The sequence below is a fragment of the Hermetia illucens genome, chromosome 4 (assembly GCF_905115235.1).
Source record: "Hermetia illucens chromosome 4, iHerIll2.2.curated.20191125, whole genome shotgun sequence".
NCBI classification, from domain to species: domain Eukaryota; kingdom Metazoa; phylum Arthropoda; class Insecta; order Diptera; family Stratiomyidae; genus Hermetia; species Hermetia illucens.
Genome location: NC_051852.1, coordinates 99,496,280 through 99,521,128, shown reverse-complemented (window position 1 = coordinate 99,521,128; position 24,849 = coordinate 99,496,280). Strand labels below are relative to the sequence as shown.

Here is a 24,849-nt window from a genome sequence, read left to right as displayed (position 1 = left end):
TTGGGATCCATATTTTTAAAAAAAGCAGAGATCGATCTGGTTGAAAGTTTTTCTGTTTGGAGAAATCCTGGGGAGTATTCTAGCGTATTCTTACTAGGCGTGAAGTCAAAGATCGCTATTGTCGTTTTTGGCTTATAGAGGGTTTTTTACCCGATTTTTACTATATGTATGTCCCCATTTTCATTTTGGTCGTTAAAACCCCCAAGTGGCATTTGACTGTCGTTTTTAGTTAGTGAATTATTTATAGTTTCATGCAGAAGTTTCCTTCGTTAGCAGCGAGCACGTAGTTACAATTTTAAAAAATTTAAGAAAAGTCAACATCAAATGGCCAAGGAGCACTTTCAAGTGGTGGCATCGGGAAGCGATATGTTCACATTGACTTGCTGGTCGTGATGCAGTAGGCGAATGTTCCAGTCTGCATGCGCCTCATCTGAAGCGACTCCGGCCCCGGAACTGAAATAGCCCTCCGAAGGCACATGTCTTAGGGGAATTCCTGAGGAATATGTTCTCGGTCTGGTTGTTGGTCTCGATGGTTTTGTGAAGGATGTTAACGGAAACTTCTTATCAATGTTGATGACCAGTTTAAGAGACAGAAACTGAATTTCGCCAGGTTTGTTAATCATATAATTTTCGACGAATTTTCGTCTTTCTTGTATGATATGTAAACTGTCGTAACATGCAAATACGATTTTCCTTTGGCCAAAATCTGAAGCAAACGTAATCTAGGCCGACAAAATTTCGAAAGTGTTATCACCAGCAAGTACCATAGGCTCGTTTTAATTCAGGATATTCCTGCACTGCCCACACTAACCCCTTCTTTAGGAAGAGCAACAATTGCATTACGTTATGCAATGAAATCTAAAGTAAAGCTAGGTCAGTTAAGGAGAACAGTGAGACTTTAATCTTCCCTGTTTGAAAACAAAGGGAAAAAGAGGAAAAGCCATTGAGGATAATAAATCAACCTTAGAAACTTCATGCCTCTAGCAAAGAAAAAAGAACAATGGAAACTCCAAGTTCTAAAAATAAAACAATTGACATACACAAAAGGACAGGGAAAACACTACCCAGAAGCTTCGGCGGAAAGTATGTACCTAACGGTATTAAGCCAGTAAAACCCATATTTCTTAAGGCTTCTGAAAGGCCATTACCTTCAAAATTTAAATAACAAGTTAAACACAAAAATGGTAAATCTTGGTGGTATACTAGGTAGGCTGGGAAATGAAATTCTATTCTATAAGGTGGGAATGCAATGAGGCAAAATGATACTTGCTTCCTAGAAACAAGGTATAAAGTCAAACATTGAATATGAAGGCAAATGTACGTTGATTCCAGTCGAGAGCACGGTCGAAAAACCAATGTCAAAGCTATCCAACAAATCATTTTAGCCCACAGCATCTTCTCTTGCTGTTTTTCATTACCGTCAGTCAACGCTACGCCCATTAGAGTCAGAAACAGTAACGCTTAAATGTACTGGTCCCATATCTGGAGCATGAAAGAGGGGTTGAGGAAGCAATTCTTCTAGCCCTCTCTTTTGATTCGACTCCAGCCACTCAGGATGGTGTTTAGATAACGACCAAATTCATAACTCATCAAAATTTCGAACACAGTCTGCCATCGATAACTAAATACCTCGCTATTTAATAGTTTTTCCATTTGGGTCAGCAAGATATCGGTCTTGTCCTTTTAGCCGAATTTGAGGAGCGTTCTGGGAGGACCTAGAAGGCTGACCGTGGCTGAACATCAAATTTCAGCGGAAAGTAGCTAAGGTCAAAAAATCTAATTTAGAGTTGCACCACTGAAATCTTTTCCGGCAGTTAATTGACGGCATCAGTACTAAATGGCAAGTGGCTACTTTAAACCAGCTGTTGCGGGGTTGCTTAAATTTCGATGACTGAACTAAACCTTCCTGATGTGGGCACGGCAATAAACAAGCTAAAAAAATTTCTCGCGTGTGGTCTGTCATCACAATGGTTGAACTAGATTCGATATTTGATAACAGGTCATCCACTGTCTAAGTTTATTCTGGAGGACGACATCACAAGGATTCACGCATCCGAACCGAACCCATACAGCCAGACGAAAGTCCTTGTCAGGCCACATAGGGCTTCTAAAGCGATATTTTTTTTAATTCGGGAAAAGATGAACATAAAAACTCCCTGGCGGTGGTAGGTTCCACTATGGTCCTGTATTTCATTGGCAACTGCTTTACTTTTCAGGTTTATTGACAAGTACCTGCCCACGCACCCCCTCCCCTCATCTTATATGAGTCCTGAAATCTTGAATATACAGTCCTTTCATTCATAAACCTAGCTCAACCTAAATATTACATTTAAAGTCTTTTAAAATTAACACATTTTTCCTTTGTTTTCAGATTCAGATTCCAGTGGAAGCGTGCATACCTTCAAATCAAACTAGGTAAGCGTAAGTAGCAGTTGAAGTATTTGTAACCACCCTTAAATAAAAAAACAAAATGTATCGCATAACATTTCGTAACTTGAACGAAATTATGACAGTCATCAATCAATATTTAAGCCAAGTTCGATACTTTAAATGAATTTGCCCCAGAAAGGTATCACCCGGCTCCGCCATCTTGCCGGCAGCTAGAAAATTAGTTGTAATATCATCGATATTTGTGTTTGTACTGGAGGGAAAAGATCCTAATTCGAAAGTGCCTGTCCATAACAATAAAGAAAAACTCAGTTTCCAAATCCTCTTCGTTCAGGAGCCAATAAATTATTAAGAATTTCCGGAATCCCACATTGTCGTCGCCATCGTCATTCAATATTTAATAGGCGAAAGCCCAAGGCATAAATACAACATTTCCAGTAAGTCCTTCGACGTTTCCTTCTTAAATTAGATAACGCACAATATCCTTATAGGAAAATTCCCTCCTTTTGTTTATCTTCTTACAATATACTGCATAGAGGAAAAGGGAAAAATGTTTAGGCCTGGAAAATAAGTTCCTCCACTACGCAAAAACCACATTCTTCCACATATCCGTGAAGGATGAGATAAATATAAAACGTCCACCAGAGCGTATCAGCAAGACTCTCCTCATAGCCTCGAAGCAGGAAACGAATAACATACCTTAGGGTTTGCTTGTTGGTAAATGTATAAAATAAGTAGGTGGCTCAGTAAACTAAGGGCAAGAATACTCAAACAAAACGTGTTGAGATATCTAACTTACCCACCCGAGTTATTCTGTGCCGAAGTTTGTGCATGTGAGGTATAAAAAGGTTCCAGCAAGGCAACTCTGATAAGATATATTGATATATTGATGGATGGCTTTAGTAGATGATGATGTAGATTTGCAGATGGGCAGGAAGCAGCACAATATGTATGGGGCGGTTCCACGTACTGCATGATGGTCATTATCGTCAATCGGAAGTGTATCGTATTTTCAGGATTTGGATTGAACGAAAACGTTGCGAGAAGGACAGAGAAATGAGGATGGAATGAAGAAGGATCTTATCCGCGTAATGTTTAATCGTAAAACCCAAAGTTTATACCCCGTAAAGTGTATCTTTCACATATTCTTCATGTTTGATGTACAGACGTACATATGTACGGGGAAGATACCATCGATAACTTGCACGTACGCAGCTGTTCATTTTATGACTTCATCATGTTATCGTTTTCAAGTTTTTTTATATTCCTGGAAAGAGGAAGTTGGATTTCACTACAATTCGCTAATCGCACAGCTACTTACATCATATACCGACATGAAAAATTAAATTCGCCCATTAGATTATTTCTTTATTTTATTTGTCCCGGGAGAGTCGATCCTGTCAAGAAACTACTCCATTTATGCGATCCTCTCTAATAATGCAGAACAGTTGAATCTTCCTCGTTTTCACTTTGATAAACAGTAAATTAAATATTTAATATGATTTAGATTTGTCTGTCCTAAGCTGCTTTTCACCATTATTTAACAGGGCGCATCGGTGGAATCCGAAGCATATTTTAAGGAACGGGGATATGAGGGAATGGGGCGCACTCGATGTCACTATCAGATACATACGTAGAACTGTCTTTCCAACCGAAAACACCGTTTATATTTGAGGATTGATTGATGTTTCATTAATATCTTTATTTCAAATTATTGCGCTTTTCCTGTGAAACGATGCCTTTTACCGCCGTATAGATTATTGTTACCCGCCTTTTGTCTCCTCGTATCTCGACCTAGATCACTTTGCACCAGCAAATTTTCCGGGTTTTCTAGCTCTTCGTCAACGTATATCAGGAATACGTATATGCACTGTATTTGGGTCAAATTTCTTTTGTAAAATATTATTGAAGAATTGCTGCCGCAATATTTAGGCTATAATTAACAATAAGTACTTCGCTTAGAGTTTCCACTAGGTTTCTCCTTTTTTCCACAAACCTCGGGCATTGGAACAATACGTCACCAGGGCCTTCTCTGGCCCCATCGAAATTTGGATAATCAGCTGAGGTGTCCATTCTACGTGAGAAACTAGGTGAGATTATTACTGATCCGGCGCGACCTGAGCGTCGACCAAGTTTTTTGTTTGAAAGAGTATCAGGTCAGCGTACTCCGATAATACGTCGCGACAAGTACTTATGAACGGGTGGAGCTTGTTAGTAACAGGGTGTGATGCTCCCACATAGTAACACAGAAAGAACGTTAGCACAGAACATATCGATCGCGGATATCCTCATTTCGGATGTGATCAAAACGTGGACTCATGGCGTGATATGTTTTGATCACATCAGAAATGAGGATATCCGTGATCGAAATGGAGTTGTACCGATCGTGGAAAAATTGCGATAGAGGCGTCTTCGATGGTATGGTCAAGTAATTCGCGGTAACAACAATTCACTCGCAAAGATTGGCCTGAACATCGAAGTCGATGATAAGTGACTAAAAGGCCGAAACGACGGTGGCTTGATACACGGGATTTAGACTTAAAAGCCTCACAATTGCATCCGGATCAGTCAATTGATGGAACGAAATGGCCAAACCGATGACGACGAGCCGACCCTGCTTGTGAACGGGACAAAGCCTGAAGAAAAAGAGGTCTCAACTTGATGCAAGTGTTGAAATAATTGAGGTTCAGATTTTGGAAGCGAAAGTGGATCTAGAGTTGTTGATGCGCCAAGTGACATCCAGTTCGGTTCCACCTTCGGCAGAAGCCACGCTTTCTAGATATACAAATTCATCGATGCCTTCGATGTTTCGCCCATCAAGTCAGATAGGGAGAGTGCGATGATCCATCTGACTGTGAACCCTGTTGCTGTGTGTTTATCTTCAACTACCTATCAACCCTACTTGTCTATCTTTTCAAATTCAGAGCCATGTGGTCAAAGTTCATCACCCGGTGAGACAGTAAACTTTTCCACGACTGATACTATAAAATAGACGACGCTGTTCCTTAAACAGCGACTGCATATAGCAAGATAGAATTTGCCACTATAGCTGTAAGCAGCCTGCAAAGATGCCGCGGGTTCGCCTACGTCATTCTTGCTGAAGCCATGCTCATTGTGGATGGTTTTTCGAAAGTATAGTTTGTGTTCTACCTAAAATAGAACTTTGCAGCTATCATCACTTCCAAGTCTTTGATGGCCGTTGGAAGTGATGACATCCCTCTCAATTGTAAGCCTAGTGTGATTTATCTTACGATTAGAACCTACCCTGTTAGATACCCTCGGGGAAAATACATTCCCGGCGTCCGTCATCGGTGCTATAACATACCAGAGCTTCCATTCTTGCAAATAGCTATCGACAAAAGCAACAAGATAGGTGGGAGCACCAATCGACTTGAGTGACTTCTGTATAAGGTGCTAATTGGCCAAATTGAATGCATTCTTCACGTTCAGAGCTAAGACGACGCAATATTTGCTGATACTATCCTCTCTGTAATTTGCGTTTTTGGCCAGACCAGTAACCAATTTGATGGCATCGATGGTTGATCTGGTTTTACGAAACTCATACTGCTGACTTTGCAGGACACCTTGCCTCACATTAATCGGAACGAAGGTGTAGTACCGCGACCCATATTGTCTAGAAAACATGTGGGTATGGGAATGGAGGTTCACCAGTCTTAGGAAGCGATACAAGTTTCTGCCAATCCCGATTTGAACAATTCAGCAAACATTTACAGTCTGGATTTCACGCAAGCTTAAAGGCCTTATTCCGTATTCCCTTCAGGCCAGAAGCTTTTTTGTCGTCTATTCTGTTGCAGATTTTCAGCAAGAGGATAGGGTACGTAATCTGCGGTGAAGAATGGCCTTTGAATCATCCCATCTCAATTCTATAGACGCTCCCCCAGCGGGTTGCGTCCGCTTCGGAACAGAGCTCATTAAACATTCCCCCTTGCTCCGCTATATAGCCGGCTAGAGGTTTTTGTGGGCTTCCTTATAAGCATGTTTTTCTTGCACTTGGTCGATCCTGCATAACTGTTAACTGCTCCCTAAACCATTCGTCTGGCTTGGTGGCTAGCTAATCGAAGCCTAGCCAGTTGGGTTTTCTACTTCATTAAAGTTTGCTAATGTTTTTGTAGACAAGCCGGAACTTCTTCCCGACTTTGGGTAGGATTCCCTGTCGATAATTATTAGATAATTATTTGGTGATCGCTGTGGGTGTAGTTCTCGCTATCGTCGACATATCGCGCACCAATGCGTGGCTGAAAAGGTTAACTCCATGATTGAGGCAAACTATCCTTTCCGAAAGGAGTTTACATTGCCTTCGTTAGAAAGAAGTATATCTGTCTACGTAAACGTCTCTAATCGATTTCAGCAATTTGCATTATTCTTCCTAGTTACACATTTTGGACTCGGTCGCCTTGCGTTGTGACAAGACTGTCTAGCATGTTTTCGATCTCAGACAATGTGAGACTGGGTGGGGCATAATAGCTGTACATGTATACACCCCCTGCCTTCGCCAATACAAACCCATTGCTGGACTGATTCATGCTGGATTTTATACTATGGTGATCGCACGGCCATATCTGTGACCCATATGCCACGTGACAATTTATGCATGGTCCACTTATGATGGCAATTTCCCACTCACATTCATGAGTGTTCTGCTTAAGTAAATACCGAGGAACCCTGCAATGAGTAGGGTTTAATTGAATAAAAATATTTTTTCATTGCAGTTCCGCGCGTTTACCACTTGCGACAATATGTCGGATATCACGTCCTTGCTTTACTTCGATAAGCATTTGTGGTCCATTCTCTGGTAATATGGCCTTTCTATTAATGCCATTAATGCATGCCTTCATGAAATGATTAAACATGAAACATTTAAAGCACTCTTTTAATGAAATTCGATTTGAATTTTCCCGGCGACAATAGTTTCTGTACTGCCTCCACTGGTGGAAGCATTGTAGCGGTTTGAGTGCCACCATAGGATTTTCTCAAACACATAATGGATTTTTCTCTCAATTCCTCCACCTTAAATTGTACTCTCAACGCAGTGGAAATTTCTCCTCTGGATGTCATATTGTCGAAATCCTTGCACTACATGTTTGGTCCATACTGTGGCATTCTCCGCATGTGAGTTCTTAACTTGGTTACGAAGACCTCCAACTTTTCCCAACCGAGATTATTTCAGCTCAAACTTGAGATCGCCTTTCTGGGTCCTTCGAATCTTGTCGACATTTCTGCTGATCTTTTCGCTCGGGGTCAGCTTTGATCTTTTTTTGGCTTTTCAGCTGCAGATAATATGCATTTCGGCGAAATCGAACCTTCATTTTCCTCTTCGCCTTTTTGTTTACGACTTTGATTCATCCAACATCGTTCCGCTTGGATTTCTTCTTCGACGTCTGCACTTCGGTCACGTGCTTTTATTTGCGTTCTTCGGAATTCCTTTTTTCCTCTTAAGCGCCTACTGATTCCCAAGAGGATCCCATCCCCTCGCACGATTTTGTTCGGTATCAACACGATGACGCTGCGGTTGGGTGTCACTCTTGAGACGGTAGTTGTCAGCTTTTTTTTCGGATCTTTTCCTCCTCCAGCAACCTATTAGCGGTTCTCACCATGATTTTATTAGTTTGGTGCAAATTGTCCTTGTGATTGATAAGCCTTCAACCTTAGCATTTAATGTAGGTTTTTCGATTTGTTATTTTGACTTTGGCATTGGTGAAGATGGAAGAATTTGCCGAGGTTCTCCTAAATGGATTAATTTTTTAGTCTTGGACTACCTCTTGCAGTTATCTTTTTTGGGCAAATGCAGTGGGTGTTGAAACTGACCTCGTCGGCCAGCGATCTATTTTCATGCCAGATATCGAGTAATATTGCATTCTCAAAGGACGTGGGCACGCGCAGAGATTTATCACGAAGTCCGTCGAGCGGAGAAGCGACTTCACAGACAGAAAAAGGAAGCCTGGGAGAATCAACAGGTCTGTGAATTTGAAAAGTACAGGGAGCAACTGCACTAGGCGCGCAATTTCTACCAACAAGTCAGCAGGATGAAGCCTTACACACCTCGATATTCTCCGCTATTTTGCTAGGTCAGATTGCTTCATACGCCCAGAACATCATTGGCCCATATCAAAGAAGCTTCACTTAAGGCAAATCAGCAACAAATCAGATTTTCTCTCTGCGGCAAGCGATGGAAAAACTGTTGGAATATGGACATCAATTGCACTATCTTTTCGTCGACTTTAAGGCCGCCTATGACAGCATAGCCAGGATAAAACTGTACACGGCCATGAGAGAATTCGGTATCCTGATGAAATTGAAAAAAAAGCAGCAGGATCACTCTCGTGACCATTCGACATCAATAACGATCTATGACAAGGGTTTGCCCTCTCATGCGGCTTCTTTAACCTGGCGCTGGGAGAAGTGATCCGTGATGCTGAAGTAATTGCGAAGGGTACGATCCTCTTTAAGTCCACCCAACTACTGGGGTATACTGATGATATCGACATTATGGTAAGAACGACCCGAGGCGTAGAAACTACCTTCATGCAGGTCTAGGGTGCAGTGCGAGATCTTGGGCTGCACACCAATGAAGACAAAATACATGGTGGCGACGTCAGCACTAAAAACCAACCAACCAACAACATCAAACCGCACTGGTCAAACGGGACAAATTGAGATAGGAAACTACAACTTTGAGACTGTTGATAATTTCTCCTATCTGGGGTTGGAAATCACAACCAATAAGAGCTACGATGATGAAATCGGTTGTTGGCAGCCAACAGAGCCTATTTCAAATTACAAAAACTGTTTCGCTCGAAACGTCTCACCATAGGGTCAAAGCTCTTACTGTAAAAGACAATGATCTTGCCAGTCCTCATGTATTCCTCAGAGACTTGAGTTCCTAGCAAGAAAAATTGTGAACTGTTGGCCGCGTTCGAGAGAAGGATCCTGCGAAGAATGTTTGGCATCCTACGTGAGGATGGACAATTCCGTAACCTACATAACGACGAAATCTGTGCGGGATACCATGGCCGTCAGGTTGTGGATAAAATCCGGCTGAATAGGTTACGGTGGGCGGATCACTTAAGACGTATAGATGAGGATGATCCAGCCCAGAAAAGTCTATAAGGACAATATCTATGGTTGAAAAAGAGGATGGCGTAGGCCAGGATGCCAGACAGCTTCTAGGGATATCGAATTGGTGGACCTCGGCGCAAAACCGAGATGTTTGGAATTCCTTATTAAGGCATGCCTAGACCGGATATTGGTTGTTGCGCCGTTTGATGATGATCATCTGTTTTCAACCGAGCCGGCTTGCTACTCTTAAAAATTACCGGTACTTGGGTTAAGTTAGGCTTGAAAGTGGTCATTTCTTTTGCAGAAACTATCCAACTGAAAATTTGGAAAAAAATAACGATGCTGTCACATACCTGTTAAAATAAAATTGATAAATATTGTTTCCTATATTTTTTAGTACTTTTTATATCTTTTAGACAGGATACCCTCCTTAAATTCTTCCTAAAGTCATGAAATTTTGCAGCAATATCGCATGTACTACAAAGTGGATATATGGTAGAAAGCGATCAAAGTCGATTCTTTTGTGAAAATTTGCTGAAATGCAGGTCTTTGAATGACAGTTCACTCTAAAGCGAATATTAAATGCGCAAGTATTACGAGGTACGTATAAATGAGACAAATATGGACTCAAATATTCTTACATAAGAAATTTATAAAACCTTTGATATCTGAAACGCTGAGGGTCTGGTTTTCGATAATCACCACCACCATCTACCTTCCGAGATTTTCCACTATTAAGGTGGAGGTTTTTCCTTGAGCTTTCAAGCCTTGGACAGATGAAGAAACGCGTTCTATACTTCGAATGTACCTTCACGCGTTGGACAATCCGGCGATTCATTCAAACCGAACATATAGAGGTAATTCCTGTATCAACCGTGACACAAAAAGCGGAAGTTTCCTTGATTCTAAATCACAGCGAAAATACGATCATTGTTTTGAAATCAGCGCCAGAAGTAATGATTGTGGCGAAGTTGAGGATATATGGAGAATTCCAGATAGAAAACGGCAAATTTAGCATGCCGCTAACCATATTCAGAAATCGAGTGGGGAAATTTGAACTCTTGCCAGCGGACAAAAATCCTTATGAATCACCACATGGAAAAAATACGGGTGGTTGTCTCGGCTATATGTAGTCCATGTGAAAAGGAGGCACTTCATACGCAGTTGGCTGGCCTCTTCAAATCTCGGACGAAGATATCTCGGTAAGGTTTTCTTCAGCGAAGAATCCGCGCACTCTCTGCCCCTGGAAACTAATTTCAGATTCGCAAAAGCAGCAGAGGCGAGAGGCCATTGAATAGGCGATTTCCGGCGATAGTACCATGGGTGTAACAAAAGGCCTGAATGCTTGGAGTTGCGGTTCTTCTCACTAAACTAAACTAATCATATTGAGAGACTCAAGTCTGCTCGCAAACTACTGGTTGCTTGTGAAATTCGGCCCACTTTCTTATATATTTCCGGGAGACCGTCAAGCCCAGCGGCTTCACTCCGCCTGCGTGCAATGGTGGCCGAAGTGATTTTTTTCCTGCTTGGAGGAACAGTCCGTATCCGCATTTTACGGTGAACAATTATTTCTTGCCGCACAGTTATTTATCGCTGCATCTGCAGTTACTTAGATATGCTACTTCTATTCGTACGGAAATTTTAGGAGTCCGAGGCATTTCCTAGAGAGTGGAAGAAGGAGATGATTGCAAAGATTCCTAAAAACGGCACCCAGGGCACCTGCTTTGAGTGTGACACTAGGAGGGGCATTTGCGGGCTGGAAAAATAATCGTAGAACGCATTGAAGACACATCGAAATTTTGATCGACAGAGCAAACTGGTTTACGCTCAGAATCGTTCTGCATTGACCACATCAACAACCTATGATTCATTTTAGAACAGTGCGCGGGATTTCGATCTTCGCTGCACCTGCTGTTCATCGATTTTGAGAAAGCTTTCCACAACAAGAACGGGGAGTATATCTGGCGTGCTATACGCAGGAGGGGAATTCTGGAAAAAACACGTCGATTAGGTTGATAACATCTGTATGCTCTCTCATCGGGTCATCGATCTTGCCTAAAAGGGTCTAGATTGAAGATAAACACCACAAAGCCAAGGTTCTCTGTCTGACGGGTTATCGTAATCTCCCTATCTGCCTTAATGGGCAGAGCATCGAATTTATATATCATTCTGTCGACGGTGACACCGAATTGGATGTCGCCCGGCACATTAATAGCACTAGATCCGCTTTCGCTGCTTTGTTTAAAATCTTGAGGTACAGCTATCCCAACACCAAGGTCAAGTTTCTGTATTATTATATAGAACTAATACATTAAAACTGAGTACGCTGGAGTGGAAGCAAGCAAATAGGTCAGCGCACAGGCCTGTCACCCGTGCGTGATGTGATCGGCAGCCGAAGTGGCAGTGGATAGGTCACGCATTAAGGAGTGGCGGTAATTGCGTTGCTAGCTACGCCATGGATGATGGCCCCCGAGTGAGTCGCTCCACGATCACTTGCCGCAGAACAGTAAGGAGGAGTGCGAACGCTTCGGGAAGTCGCGGGAGGCTGAAGCACATTTCAGACAACCGCGATCGATAGCGCGTAGGTGTGGTTCACGCACTATACCTCTCCAATGGGTAAATCGCAACCATATTTTTATATATTGCACCGTGAAATTTACGTTCAGGGTATATGGCGCGCTAATAGATTCTGTAGTAAAGGATGAGCATTATTCATTTAGCGCAAAGAGAATGTATCTCAGTATGTATGTATGAGTGGCAGAAAAAAATATGCAAATGATATAGTAGTTATAAGATGAATCGCAAAGGGTTGCTAGGCCCACGCGTTCATTCTCTGTATTAAGGAATAGGTCCATCCCAGACATGTTGGGGAAAAATACCAGCCGACGCAATTTCTGACGCATTGCGGTTAACATAAGAAGATTTATCAATTCGGGTTGGAAAATCATTTCAATATTTTCATTTTGTTTGCACATCTGGTGACCGGAATGACATTATTCTTTGTTGTCCGAGGTTTGTCGTTGAGAAAAAATTGCTTTATTTTCAGGATGCTGAGCTCACTATGAATTTCCGAAGACTTCATTATCGGGGATAGTTTTCTCTGTAAATTTAAAAATAAAAAGGCCATGAAAATTTTTCCTCTGAAAAGTAAATATTATTTCATATAGTTTGCGAAGGCACGTTCCAATCCCTAGTCAGTGCCCCTTTCCAAATTGGATCTATTTGTTGAAAGTGGGGATGGTGCGAGTTTGTCAGCCTATTCCGGTCTTTGAGTCATCTTTATCCGCAGGGACTCCTATTTTGAATGTACTGTAGATTTATGGTGATCCGTAATTTTATTACTTGGGGTTTATTACCAAGAAAAGAAACTGTGATTATGCGTATAGGTTAGGCTAAAATCGTAGATGGGGCTGCCACATGACAATGCATAAAGAACTCAGTGGGGTGAAATTGTGGCGAATGTCTGACCCATCAAAGCAGAGTCGAGGGAAAACCTGGAAAAGATAATTAGATTGATTTCCGGTGATGAGAATCTCACACACTCCTATCACCTGGTGTAGAGGGATGATTACCATCTACCCCTACCCCTACCCAGCAGGTGGATTTTCAAATAGAAAGACAGTCAAACTTCCACAAGATTTTGGCGTGCATTAAACCTAAAAATATCGTCAGCACTCCAACGACAAGAAGATCTGAAATGCAAATGGCAAATGTTCCCATGAAAAATTAAAAAATTCAAAGCGTTCCTGCCTGAAACATGGTCCATAGATAAAATTATCTCCGGCAAAAATGCTTGATTGAATTTGTGTTGTTTACAAATACAATAGTTGCTAATCCGGTATTTTTAGCGCGGAAACAAATCACTCTTGTGCAATTCCGCCCATCAGCGCGTCGTTGGAACTGAGCTGATATGATACGGGGTGAGTTATTTGCAGCCTGGCGAATATGCCCATCATATTTCGACCTACATCTTTTTATCAATGAATATGATTGGTCTGAATAAATTGAATGAAATTGAAGATTATCCGGGGGAATTTGATTACCCCTGGCTCGTATTGAATTTCCCGCTGTGACCACTTCCTTCTTCACATATTGGATGATTAGTTCGGTTCTAGAGATTATGGTTCTGTTCAAGTATTCAAATAAATGCCTGTTCAGCTCAGGGTGGAACCTGGTATGCGTTCACATATAAATTGGTTTGCTTTTTATTGAGGAAAAGCCGACAGTATGGCTTTGGATATAGCTTTTATGCAAATACTTGGTGATATTGGTAAAGATATAAGTACATGTGTAGATGCGATGTTTGGTATGATAATTCGCCATTAGTCAAGATAAGTTTGCATTGTCAAGAGGGCGATTAACTTTATTTGTGGGGCGTTTAACGTCAATAGATGCTATTAGTTTAAACAATTCACTGATAACTCTCCACTCAGAGCAGAAACCACTAAGTGGAAGATAATCAGATTGGGTTAATACGAATACGTCTTTCTTGTCTGCTTTGGAAAACTTATTGCTGGAATATAGATTTCAAACGCAAGGAGTTTTCATTCATTGGTCTGGTGCCGATTTCGCGTGAAACAATGCTTCCTAGACTTAAGAAGGTTTCGACACACTCGATATCATGCCTGGTAATGCAAGGTATGAAGGAGTACGATGATCAATCCGACTGATAACCTTCTGTTTGCTGGCATTTATCTTTAGTTCGGCTCTGCTTGTCCTCATTTCCAAATCCAGAGCCATTTGGTGCATCCCAATGATTCGGTGAGATAATAAACGGATATCATCAGGAAATCGAGCTCTACTGAACTCGTCCACTTCCTGCGGGCCAGGCAGCATAAAGAACGCCACTGTTAGCGAGAAAGAAAGTATCAGTGCCAAGATGTAACCGTGCCAGACTTCGCCGTGGATTTCAAGCTCATCTCAAATTTTACAGCAAAGCAGCACGTGACATTTTTCGCCGTCATATGTCACTCTTATAATTGCCATTAGTTTCTCCGCAAAGCCCTTCTCACGTAGAGCGTTCTATTTGTGCAATCGAAAGTTTTCTCGATCTAACTAGATGTTTTTTGTCGGCCAATCACCCTAGGATGCTCTGCGCTCGAACAGCTTTCTGCCGATGATGAGGCGGTGAAAGCTGCGGAAATCTACAAACCTTTTACCGTTGTCGTTACGGTCACCAACACAGCCAAAACCAACTCAACCATTACGACCTAATAACATCTTTAGGGAGGAGGACATCCCTCTCCTCTATGTAGGAAATCTTCATTAGTGTGTCGCATAGTACAACAGTTTGACAGAACAGGAATATGACAGCAATAGAAAATGGTCTCAATGCGGTACTTGAGAAGCAATTGTGATGTTTCTTAAACCAGCTGTTAAATTCACAATCAAAATCCTGGCAGAATCGAGCTTCAGGACATGAGAGCACACCTTGTGGTAGCCGCCAGTAACAATCCCAAACTGGATTCGTGCGCCGTAACACAAAGTGTAGTATTGTCTAGTTTTATTATGTTACTTCCGAACATTTCCAGCGTATATCGATGAAATCCTAATGCAAATTGCAGAAATCGGACATTTTGGGGACGTTGAGTGTGTTTAAACGCTGGGTATTGGACTGCCCCACGTGATTAGCCATCCGACTACCAACTAAGCACTTTCCTATCTCAAGAGAACTCGCCTGGATCCATTTGATGCATTACTTTCGCCTAATCAGGGCTAATTTGTTAGCTCAAAGACCCTCTCTGGACCGGTCCCACCGCCATTTAACTTCAATCTTCCACAAAAGAAGAAGAACCTAAAGGTAATGCTACACGGCTGCATCCGTCGAAGCTCCTCACCATCCCTCCGAGAATATTTTCCCGAGAACGCTTGCTTCCCCACTTCTAGATAAAATTGCCGACGAACATGTTCCACCTTCCACCTGTAAAAAGGGTGGGATCGACATTGACAGCACTAGTGCCAGTATCGTGCTTTTAAAATCTTGAACCAGTGAGACTGAAAACCCCATGCATGCTTAGAACTTACATACAGAAGTAATCAGTCTTACCATATTTTTAGTTCGCAGTTTCCAATGCGGCGGACAGTCCATCTGTTTCGTTTTCCTGTGAGAATTGTCATTAACTGAGTGTATGTTCTCCTTCTTCGCGAGAAATCCACCTCTATTGAATCTCCCCCATCCACCCTAAAGATAGTCTTGCGTTATTTATCAAAGATAATAAAGGGATCACTTCCGCGGTCATCAATGCAACTGATGCTGAGACAGTACGATCGGTAAATTCTACTTACACAGCGCTTGTGCAACGCTAAGGCATTCATCCTATACTTCTGGCGTCGTAGAGCGGAACGGACTACGTCGGGCTCATGTGGAGACATGTCCTGTTACAAGCAGAGAAGCTCCTGCTACAACTTTGTCATCGCTTCTTTGATTTTTGAAACTCGCCCCTCATTCGAAACATCATTGCCTAAATCGACCGCGGATCTTCTGGCATGTAAAGTGTTAGCGGACTATCGTATGAAGTTTTCCAGAGGTCCGTATCCGGCAGGAATCGCTGCGCTACCCTCAATGTGATTTACAGCCTCCTTTAGCCCTTTTAGTAATAAGACTGAAGAAAACCTCGCCACTTTCAAGAGACAAGGAAAAATGTCCCTGCCCGGTACGCGTTAAATGTGCTGATCAGAAGGCCCTATCCACATGGTGGAACACTACGTTGTGCACTGAATGAGATATGCAGAGAAAAATTCCGGACCAAGAGGTCGTTTTCGCAAACCTTCGGTTTTTTTAGGGGATTAGTTTATAATCAATTCCCGCTCGATTCACCTCGTCAACTAGTTTCTACCCGCAGTGACATATTGTTTATAGTACTTCTAAATTTCCTTTTAGTTGATCTACGCCAGAAGAAGGTTTGTCTCAGTTGGGTGTGTCATTATCAGAATTACGACAGTTATGTCTGAAGTTGCTCAACACCTCATCCAGTGCTCTGCCTATTCCAAGAGCTTCGAAGAATCTCTTAATGGTTATCTTCCAGAACTCACCACCTCTCCACCGTGTTGCGGAAATGCTTCCTTTACAGCCTGGGCATCGTTCTCGCCTCCTTTCCTCTCGAGTTTGGATGTAGCATGCCAGTCAAATGTTCTGGCATTAAAGCCCTCTTCAATCGTGTCAGAGTTATCAAAGATAGTGTTTTCTAGAACATCAGTTCTGTGTTGAAACTTTGGCATCGTTTCATTCGGTGTTACATAGACGCTGAAAATACCACCGATTCCAGACAAGCGCTTGAATTCGGGTCCGAATCTGAAATCGTACGCCGTTTCGAACTCAAATGGCTACCAGATGGGTCGAGATAGTATTCACTGATTATCACTACATCAGCATAGCCTACTGTCCTAGTAACTTTTGAGCAATTGGACTCTGGAGAATGTTAATTTGTGTGATGTGGACCACGTTAGTCGCACCCTAGCCCTTCTCAATTCCGCCTTAGGGTCACAAGTAACGTAACCTTCAATTCCCCCGCAAGTCTTTATTTTGTGATCCACTTGCGTCATCTGCAACAGTTTGCTCTCCTGTCAGGTTCCGGTATGTGCCTATAATCTAAACATCTGAAGCAATTAGTGGATGCTACCTGTATTCATATCCTAGATTCCTCCCAATCTATTCTAATTTCCCGAGGATAAAGGATTTTCGCTCGGCGATTTCCATCACAGTGAGTTTTTGGCCTTTAGAATTCGCAGGGGCATTCAGGCATGATGGTTGCCCTACTTAGTAATTTCTGTAAAGTAGTCAATATTTCGGGTTTCGCAAGATCATATGGGCTCTAGGCCAGACACCAAAACCTTCTTTCCCAGTGGCCGCGTGGCTGCTTCACAAAACATCTCTTTGTCGACTGCCTTTAGACCAAATTGAACGAGGTGTCCGCCACCCGTTTTCCGTATGGAGTACACTTCTGCTCCATTGTCTTCGGGCTTGATCTCATAGCAGATTTAACCGAGAGCTTCAAGAAAGGTTTTATCTTCCGTTTAATGAGCAGAACGGAGAGTCTAGTCCTCCTTCGTTTCCCCATCTTCTCTTTGGTTGCTCCGTCTTCTTTTTAAGCAGACGATTGTCGAATCAATACGGTGGGTTTTTTTCGCCTTATTTTTTTCTGACCTGCTGACTATCTGCATCAACTTTCCTTCAAATATATCGTCCTTCTTTCGCTTATCCCCTGTTCACTTTACAATCCGTGCTCCGGTTTATGGAGCTCTCAGTGCTAATTATGTCTTCTGTTGCGCTTTCCATGCTAACCCATAAAAGCAAATGCCGTTCAGTAGCTCTTCGAGTTCCATCAGCGCGTTTTCATTACTTTGCTGACGTTTTTAAAAGTTTTTTTAGAACAGCACTTTATTAAAATCGATTCACTGCCTCTTTTTCTATCTATCTGTCTGTCTTTCACACGCACTTTTGTCACAAGCAGTTACATCTATTATTACGAAATTTGGTAGAAAGGTTGGAATTTCCGTTCTCAAAGACTATTCAATCGAACATCTTGAAAAAAATTATGGGGGTCCATGCACATGATATATAGGCCTCAAAATACTCTCCATTGCAATATCTGCTCAAATAAAGTTAATAATAGCATATTATTATGTTTGGAAAATTTATTGTGAATCCTCCTTGAACTCGTTCTAAATTCATAATTGTAATGATATAGATTCTAATATGGAGCATCATACTGGAAAGTTTGGTGGAAATCGTACTGTTATTAGCAAAGTTACAGTCAAGCACTACGGGCTCTGCATAAATGGAACTATCGTGTATCTAAATATTCTTACCAAAAAGATCAACAAAACCTTTCGTGTCTAAAGGGCTGAGTTGGTGATCATAGGTTTTCAAGGGCGTTCACCTGGGCATCTACTTGTCTAAAGCTATTTGCTCGGTGTCAACGACGTTTTCTGGGTTTCTGTCCAGAGTAGGAATACTTCGGAAGAGTTATGAAATTCTTAAGATTACACTGAACTTTGTTTCTACCATCATTCTAGATTCGTAGATTCTTACGACATTACCTGTTCTAATGTGCTCAACGACTAAGTTAAGATGTAGTGATTTTTTTTGTGTATGGAGGTGAAGTGTATTTACGCTCCACGTTTGCTGACTCTGCAGCATGCCCTGAGTTATGGTGTCCGAAGATACCTCACACACTTCCATCGAAAGGTAAAGACGATGTCGCTCCCAACTTCTACAGAAGGAGAAGCTATGACAGGCATCATCCACCACTTCCTTGTAATAAATACAGTTGGGATACCGTGATTTTTCGATTGTGTTCATTGTGTGAGAATAACTGCACCCATTGAGGAGCTGGACTCACCATGCTTTCCGTTGAATCACAACCGCACGTCTTTGAAGAGATGCGCGGTACATCTACTTTTCCAGAATAATAATCATTGGCGCAACAATCCATATTGGATCAGGGCCTTGAAGTGTGTTAGAGCACTTCATTCAAGACCGTAACGGTACACTACAGGATAGCCTGTAGGAAGCAATGTGGTCAGCACTGCGCTCGCCCGAGATTATTACCCTGATTTGGCTCAGGTACTCATTCACAGCTGAGTCGACTGGTATCCGACGTCATTGCACGATACAAATTACACTGTCACCAGACTCGAACCTCGAGCTTCCGTATGACAGCCTTGTGCTCTAACCACTTAGCTATCCGGACACTACTTTTCGATGCCTTTTCCATTACTGCTGGCTGCGAAACGATACGATAGGAGTAAATAACTCGGCCCCTCGTCCTTGCACTTGCGTTAGGTGCTTGCTACTGAATAATGCGCTCCGACCTTGGATACCACCTGTCAAATTGCAAACAATCTAGCCGCAGCCTTGTCTGCGGTGTTGTGAATCTGTTTGGAGAAACTCATCTCCGCGTCTATCGTGATGGCGACGTGTTTCACCGATGGCATGGACAAGGGTACGGTCCTTTAAATTGTTTCTCAATATCTGCGAACGGTAGCCTGGAGTATGGAAAAGATTTTTGTGCTTCAAGCCACCACCTAGCAGAATGGACGGCGTTTCTTCTGTCTAGGGTCACAAGGAACACCACCTGCCGACAATGGCGACTGTGTGCCTCTGCCAGTTTCACCGCTCCCCTCTAATACCATATTGTGTTGGTAAGTAGCCTCCTGCTGCACTTATTGGGTTCGTCGGCTTTGGTTTGATGAGCTTCACCAGAAACTTCCTGCTGTGTCTAACATACTGAAAGGATCCCTGGATCCCTGTGCACGATTTTTTCCATCTTAACTGCTTCCATGGAGCAGCATGGTTGATGGGTACCAAGTTTTTGGGAACCATGTCACTGTCCGTTACTGTCGCTGATTAACTCCTGTCAGCCATATGCTTTATGCCTCTTGATTTCTTGGCAGAGTTCCTTTTTTCTTCTTTTATATTTTGCAGATCTAAGGCTTACTTCGGCTTGGTCTATTGCACGCTGAGCCATCCGCCGAAGTCTGCACTTGCAATTTTAACCGTCTATCAATACACAGGTTACTCTCCGTCACAGAATTTCCTTAGTGGGTTGAAGCACTGCAAGCTGCGTTGATAAGGCTCATTGTTCAGTATTCTAGCGGTTCTGCCGCAGTTCTTTTGGCCGCGCCTGGGTCTTGTCGCTTATTTCCTTCTCTTGAGAGAGCTTTGCAAATTTTCCAATGTCGATTTTCCAGATGATCCACGCGGTAGGTATTTGTTGGACGCAAGAATGTTGGGGAGAGTCGGTTGTTACTTCGAAGGAAATATACTGATCATCACTATCCGTGAAATTTTTCAGTACCTTCCATCGCTGCACCGCTGATACTAAAGACTCCGTAGGAAAACTTATGTCAATGATAGTGGCCTTGCAACCGGTCGTCGGAATGCCAGAGTGCTACCGATATTAAGCACAATAACACGATTTTTTCCATCTTAACTGCTTCCATGGAACAGCATGATTGATGGGTACCAAGTTTTTTGGGAACCATGTCACTGTTCGTTACTGTGGCGCGGCAGGATTCGCAGCAAATTTATTTCGAATGTTGCGAATGCGAGCAAATAGATGGCGTGCCGAACTCTCCACTCTTTAGAACTCGCCACGGGTGTGAGGACTAGCGATGAGAAGGTGCCGTTGGTTGGGACAGGAAAAGATCGCATGGAGATAAGCCGGCCTCTTCTGTCTTGACGGCAAGTACGCACAGCACGCTTTCTTTTCAAACAAAATTCATCGATTATCCGAATAGTGAATACGTTTTCTTTTCTTTGCGAGAATCCGAAAGTTTAAAGAAATAGTTTTTTAAATTTGTATGTATCTCGAAACGTGTTTGGCATCGACAGTCTATCAGATGAATTTGTGCTCCCAGTGACTAGGCATTATCCATGATATTCACCTGCCGGCTCCTTGAAATATTGCGAAATCGCTAGAATTGATCTAAGTGGTATATTCAAGTCCTTCCGCGATAACTTTAATTAATGGATCTGTGAAATTTCACTCGTCTCCCGGCATTGTCGTTTGTAAACAAAAATCCTCTGATAGGGCTCATGAACACGCGCATACCTGGGCCGGTAAAACGAGAGTAAATTGTGATTAGAGGAAAACGGAAAAATGAAAAACACTAATCACAAAATTACTGTCGCTGATTAACTCCTGTCAGCCAAATGCTTTATGCCTCTTGATTTCTTGCCCTTCTGCCCTGCGGCCATCTCCAATATTTGTGTGCTTCAACAATCTGGCTAACGCATGTACCATTCGGGGATTGTGGCGTTAAAGTTTTCTCCGACTAGAACTTTCCTTGCCGTCCTTTAAATCTCATCCTCCAAGGACGTAGATTCGTTCGCTTTGAGGTAGCCGGTAGCATGGACTACATCTTTTTTCTGCAGGCCACGACCCTTGCGAACAACACAACATTTTTCCGACTTTGAAGTCTTCGCTCTGCTCCCGGGTTCCCCACCACTGTAACACAAAGAGATTCTGTTCTGCCCTTTGTAAGCCTCTGCTATGTGCCCGTAATGACAACGGCCAATTTTTGCCCTCTGGAGTTCGCAGATGTAAATCCCTCCTTGAGGTTGCTCACATCTGGGCAATCCTTTTTATTGCTTCCATCCATCTCTGTCATGTTTGTGAGACAATTCAAATCCTTTATTTCAAGGGAGCACATGGGTTCCAAGCTAGAAATCACAACTTTTTTGCCTGCTTTTCTCGTTGGTCTTCGATCCAAACTCGACAAATATATCGCCGATTCAAGCCCTTCGGATAGATTTCACGTTTGACATTGTTGCTGTTTTCTCGAAGAACTTTCGCAAAAGATCTCCCTCTCTTCGGCTTGATGAGAATGGCCTCTGACCGCGGTTAGAGGGATATTTCGCTGGACGATGGTATTAGCCTTCATTAACGTAAGACCACTCCGCATTTCTTTTCCGGTGAGATAACTTGCTTTTCCGCCTGGCTACAGAGTTTGTCAATCTTTTTTTCCGGACAAATGGATGTCACGCAGAGTTTGCCATCCTTTCTAGTGGCTCTTTTTGCTACTTCGAATTCGATGGTGTCTCTCCTTTTTGGAGGTCAACTTCGTCAACCTCTACGATGTCACTAACTTTTTCATAATCAGTCACCTTCCGTTGGGACAGTGGACGTTCTACTTTTTCAGTACGTAGCCATCCGAACTTCACACTTCCTGGAAAGAGATTTATAGTGAAGTCTCCCATTTTAGCTGCAAGAAACGATGAGGGTGGTGTATTTCCGCTCCTTCTAAAAATTTCGAGTGTTGCCTATTGTGTCACCAGAATTTTTGTTGCTGTTTTTGACTACGTCATTATAATTTGGGTTCCAGCTGGAAGCCGCTATCTCCGTTAGATAGTGCAGTCGCCTTAAATGATCCCCGTGATTGTCTATGCTAGTAGGAAGGTCAGGCGTGGGTTGACACAAATCTTATGGGAGTTTGTGTTCAGAGCCAGGATCATTTCAACTGAGTCTTGTTCTTGCAACCCTGCGAAGGTTATTATGGGGGCGGTGGCAGCTGTAACACTTACCTACAAGCCATTTCCACGGGAGTAACTTTGTCAGCTCATGTGTAACCAATTCCGAATCGTTTGCTAAATCGGAAGTCTATGCCATACCGAGTGGTCGTCGTTATCGCCACTCACATTAGTTCACCGCACCGCCAGGTTGACTGGTGATTCTCTGTGACTATCAATTGGGAGTCGACTTGGTTCAGAAATAACAAAGATTGTTGCCATCTAATCATTTTGCCCTGTCAATCCGAAGGCTTTAGCCTACGTGATGCAACGATAAGTTGAATTCCTTTTTTTGCACTGAGCTTGGGAATCTAAAGTCCTGTTCTTCCATTCAGACTTCCATAAAGTCGCGGCCTAACAACCATACTTCAAAGAAGAGTCGATTTATTCTTGCAATATGAAAGTGAAGTCTATTTTATTGTTTCGTGTGATCATTTTTTTGAAGTGTTGTGTTCTTCCAGATGCAGACAATACCTACCCTAAAAATTCATTATAGAGTGAATATATAATGCATTCAAACAAAATATTTACTCTATCCAAATTTAGCCTAAGAAAAAGCCGAGGCATTTAATGCGTCTAGCCACATTCAACGTGTCATTTCTTATTTATTTATCTAATTTGTGAAGCACATCACGTAGGACGGTTATTCCGATGTCTTTCTGCTCTCATAGGCTACTATTCTCCTTTAATGTCACGTCCCTGAACCCTCGTAAAACTTGTTTGCCGATAAAGGTACGGCTCATCTGCAAATACATGAGGTAATTAGATTCGGATCATCAATCAATTAATCAATATTTACAATCAGCTAACAAACGTTTGACTCTCCACTTCACTCGTTCAGTGTTTACGACTCGCAATTATTAGACTTCGTAGTAATGTAACTTGAAATGGCTATGCGAAAAGCTACCATCAAAGCGAAAATTAATCACACTCGTTCGTACCACAAATAGTAGACTACATACCCAAGCTCCTCCAGAAATGACCTCATTATTCCGAGAGGAATCTATCGGTCAGTACCACATAAAATAGAAGCAAATCTAATGAGAAAATAGCAAAGCTCATCAATTACAGGAGTGAATGCGAAAATTGATATATCACCAGGTTTCTTGGATGTACATCGAAAGCTTCCGCTTATTAAATGATGACTGGTATATCTCTCCTCATATGTGAATGTGAGTGATCCAGGAATAGCAGAAGATGTAAAAAACTATTCATCTTCATTTTCCCACGATTCAACCAGCACCACTATCTCTCTTTTTGGTTCCAGGCTCCTAACTACTCTCCTTGGGTTGAAACGCGTCAACAAACTTTTAAGGTTCATCCATCAATCATCTGAAATTTGATTCGACTCGATTAACTGCATAAAGCGTGATATAGTTGATAGCATCCGTTTCATATGCTCTGAGTGGGATCAGTGCAAATAGGGGAGCACGGTGACAAATATCATCAAACATGTGGGTTATTTTAACATTACCCCTAGTGGAGAGCTCTACTTTCGCCGCACTGGGCGTGTGTCAGATTTAGGTTGACCTGCAGCGAATCAATTCTGATAATTGAAAAACAAAAATATGACAAACGATTCTTAATTCTCGGTCGGTTACGGATCCTAATTGTAGTGAAGATACTGTTCGCTTCTTTTCGATATCATCTTCCCCTAGTGCCTAAGCCTAAGCCCAAACGATCGTTGGCTTATTCAGAGCCCACTTATGGCTTTCAGTGTTTATTAGGGTAATTTAACGCTCCCGACGTATTTAGTTACGGCATTTGCCAATTCACCACGAAGTTGACTTGAAAAATCCGTCACTTAGCTCACCGTCAACGCAATCGATCGGATCTAAAAAAATGTGAATAAGTAAAAAAAAGTGATAAGATGCGGTTTCTTTTCGGCTTTCCGGTGTAATGAAAAGATTGAGAGAAATTTCGCCATGATCAAGTAATAACCGTTTTACAAACATTACCATCATCATCGTCAACGGCGCAACAACCGGTATCCGGTCTAGACCTGCTTTAATAAGGAACTCCAGACATCCCGGTTTTGCGCCGAGATCCACCAATTAGGCAGGATCTGCCTCGTCTTCTTTTTCTACCATAGATATTGCCCTTATAGACTTTCCGGGCTGGATCATCCTCACCCACATGGATTAACTGACCCGCCCACCGTAACCTATTGAGCCGAATTTTATCCACAACCTGACGGTCATGGTATCGCTCATAGATTTTGTCGTTATGTATGCTACGGAATCGCCCATCCTCATGTAGGGGACTCAAAATTCTTCTGTAGATTCTTCTCTCGAAGTTCGCATCTCTTTGTCGTAGACCGTTGTTGATGTCGAATGGTCTTGAGAGTGATTCTGCTGCTTTTATCTGGCCTC

The 24,849-nt window shown here is 42.3% G+C and overlaps 1 protein-coding gene across 3 annotated transcripts in view; it reads left to right on the top strand.

Annotated features, from left to right (window-relative positions):
• The window catches only part of LOC119653444 (beta-arrestin-1), a 371,918-nt gene that overhangs the window by 93,089 nt on the left and 253,980 nt on the right, over positions 1-24,849 (top strand). For all 3 annotated transcript variants that reach the window (XM_038058040.1, XM_038058036.1, XM_038058039.1), the window contains exon 2: positions 2,372-2,415. The gene's annotated coding sequence lies outside the window, so the exon portion shown is untranslated. The remainder of the gene's footprint in view (positions 1-2,371; positions 2,416-24,849) is intronic.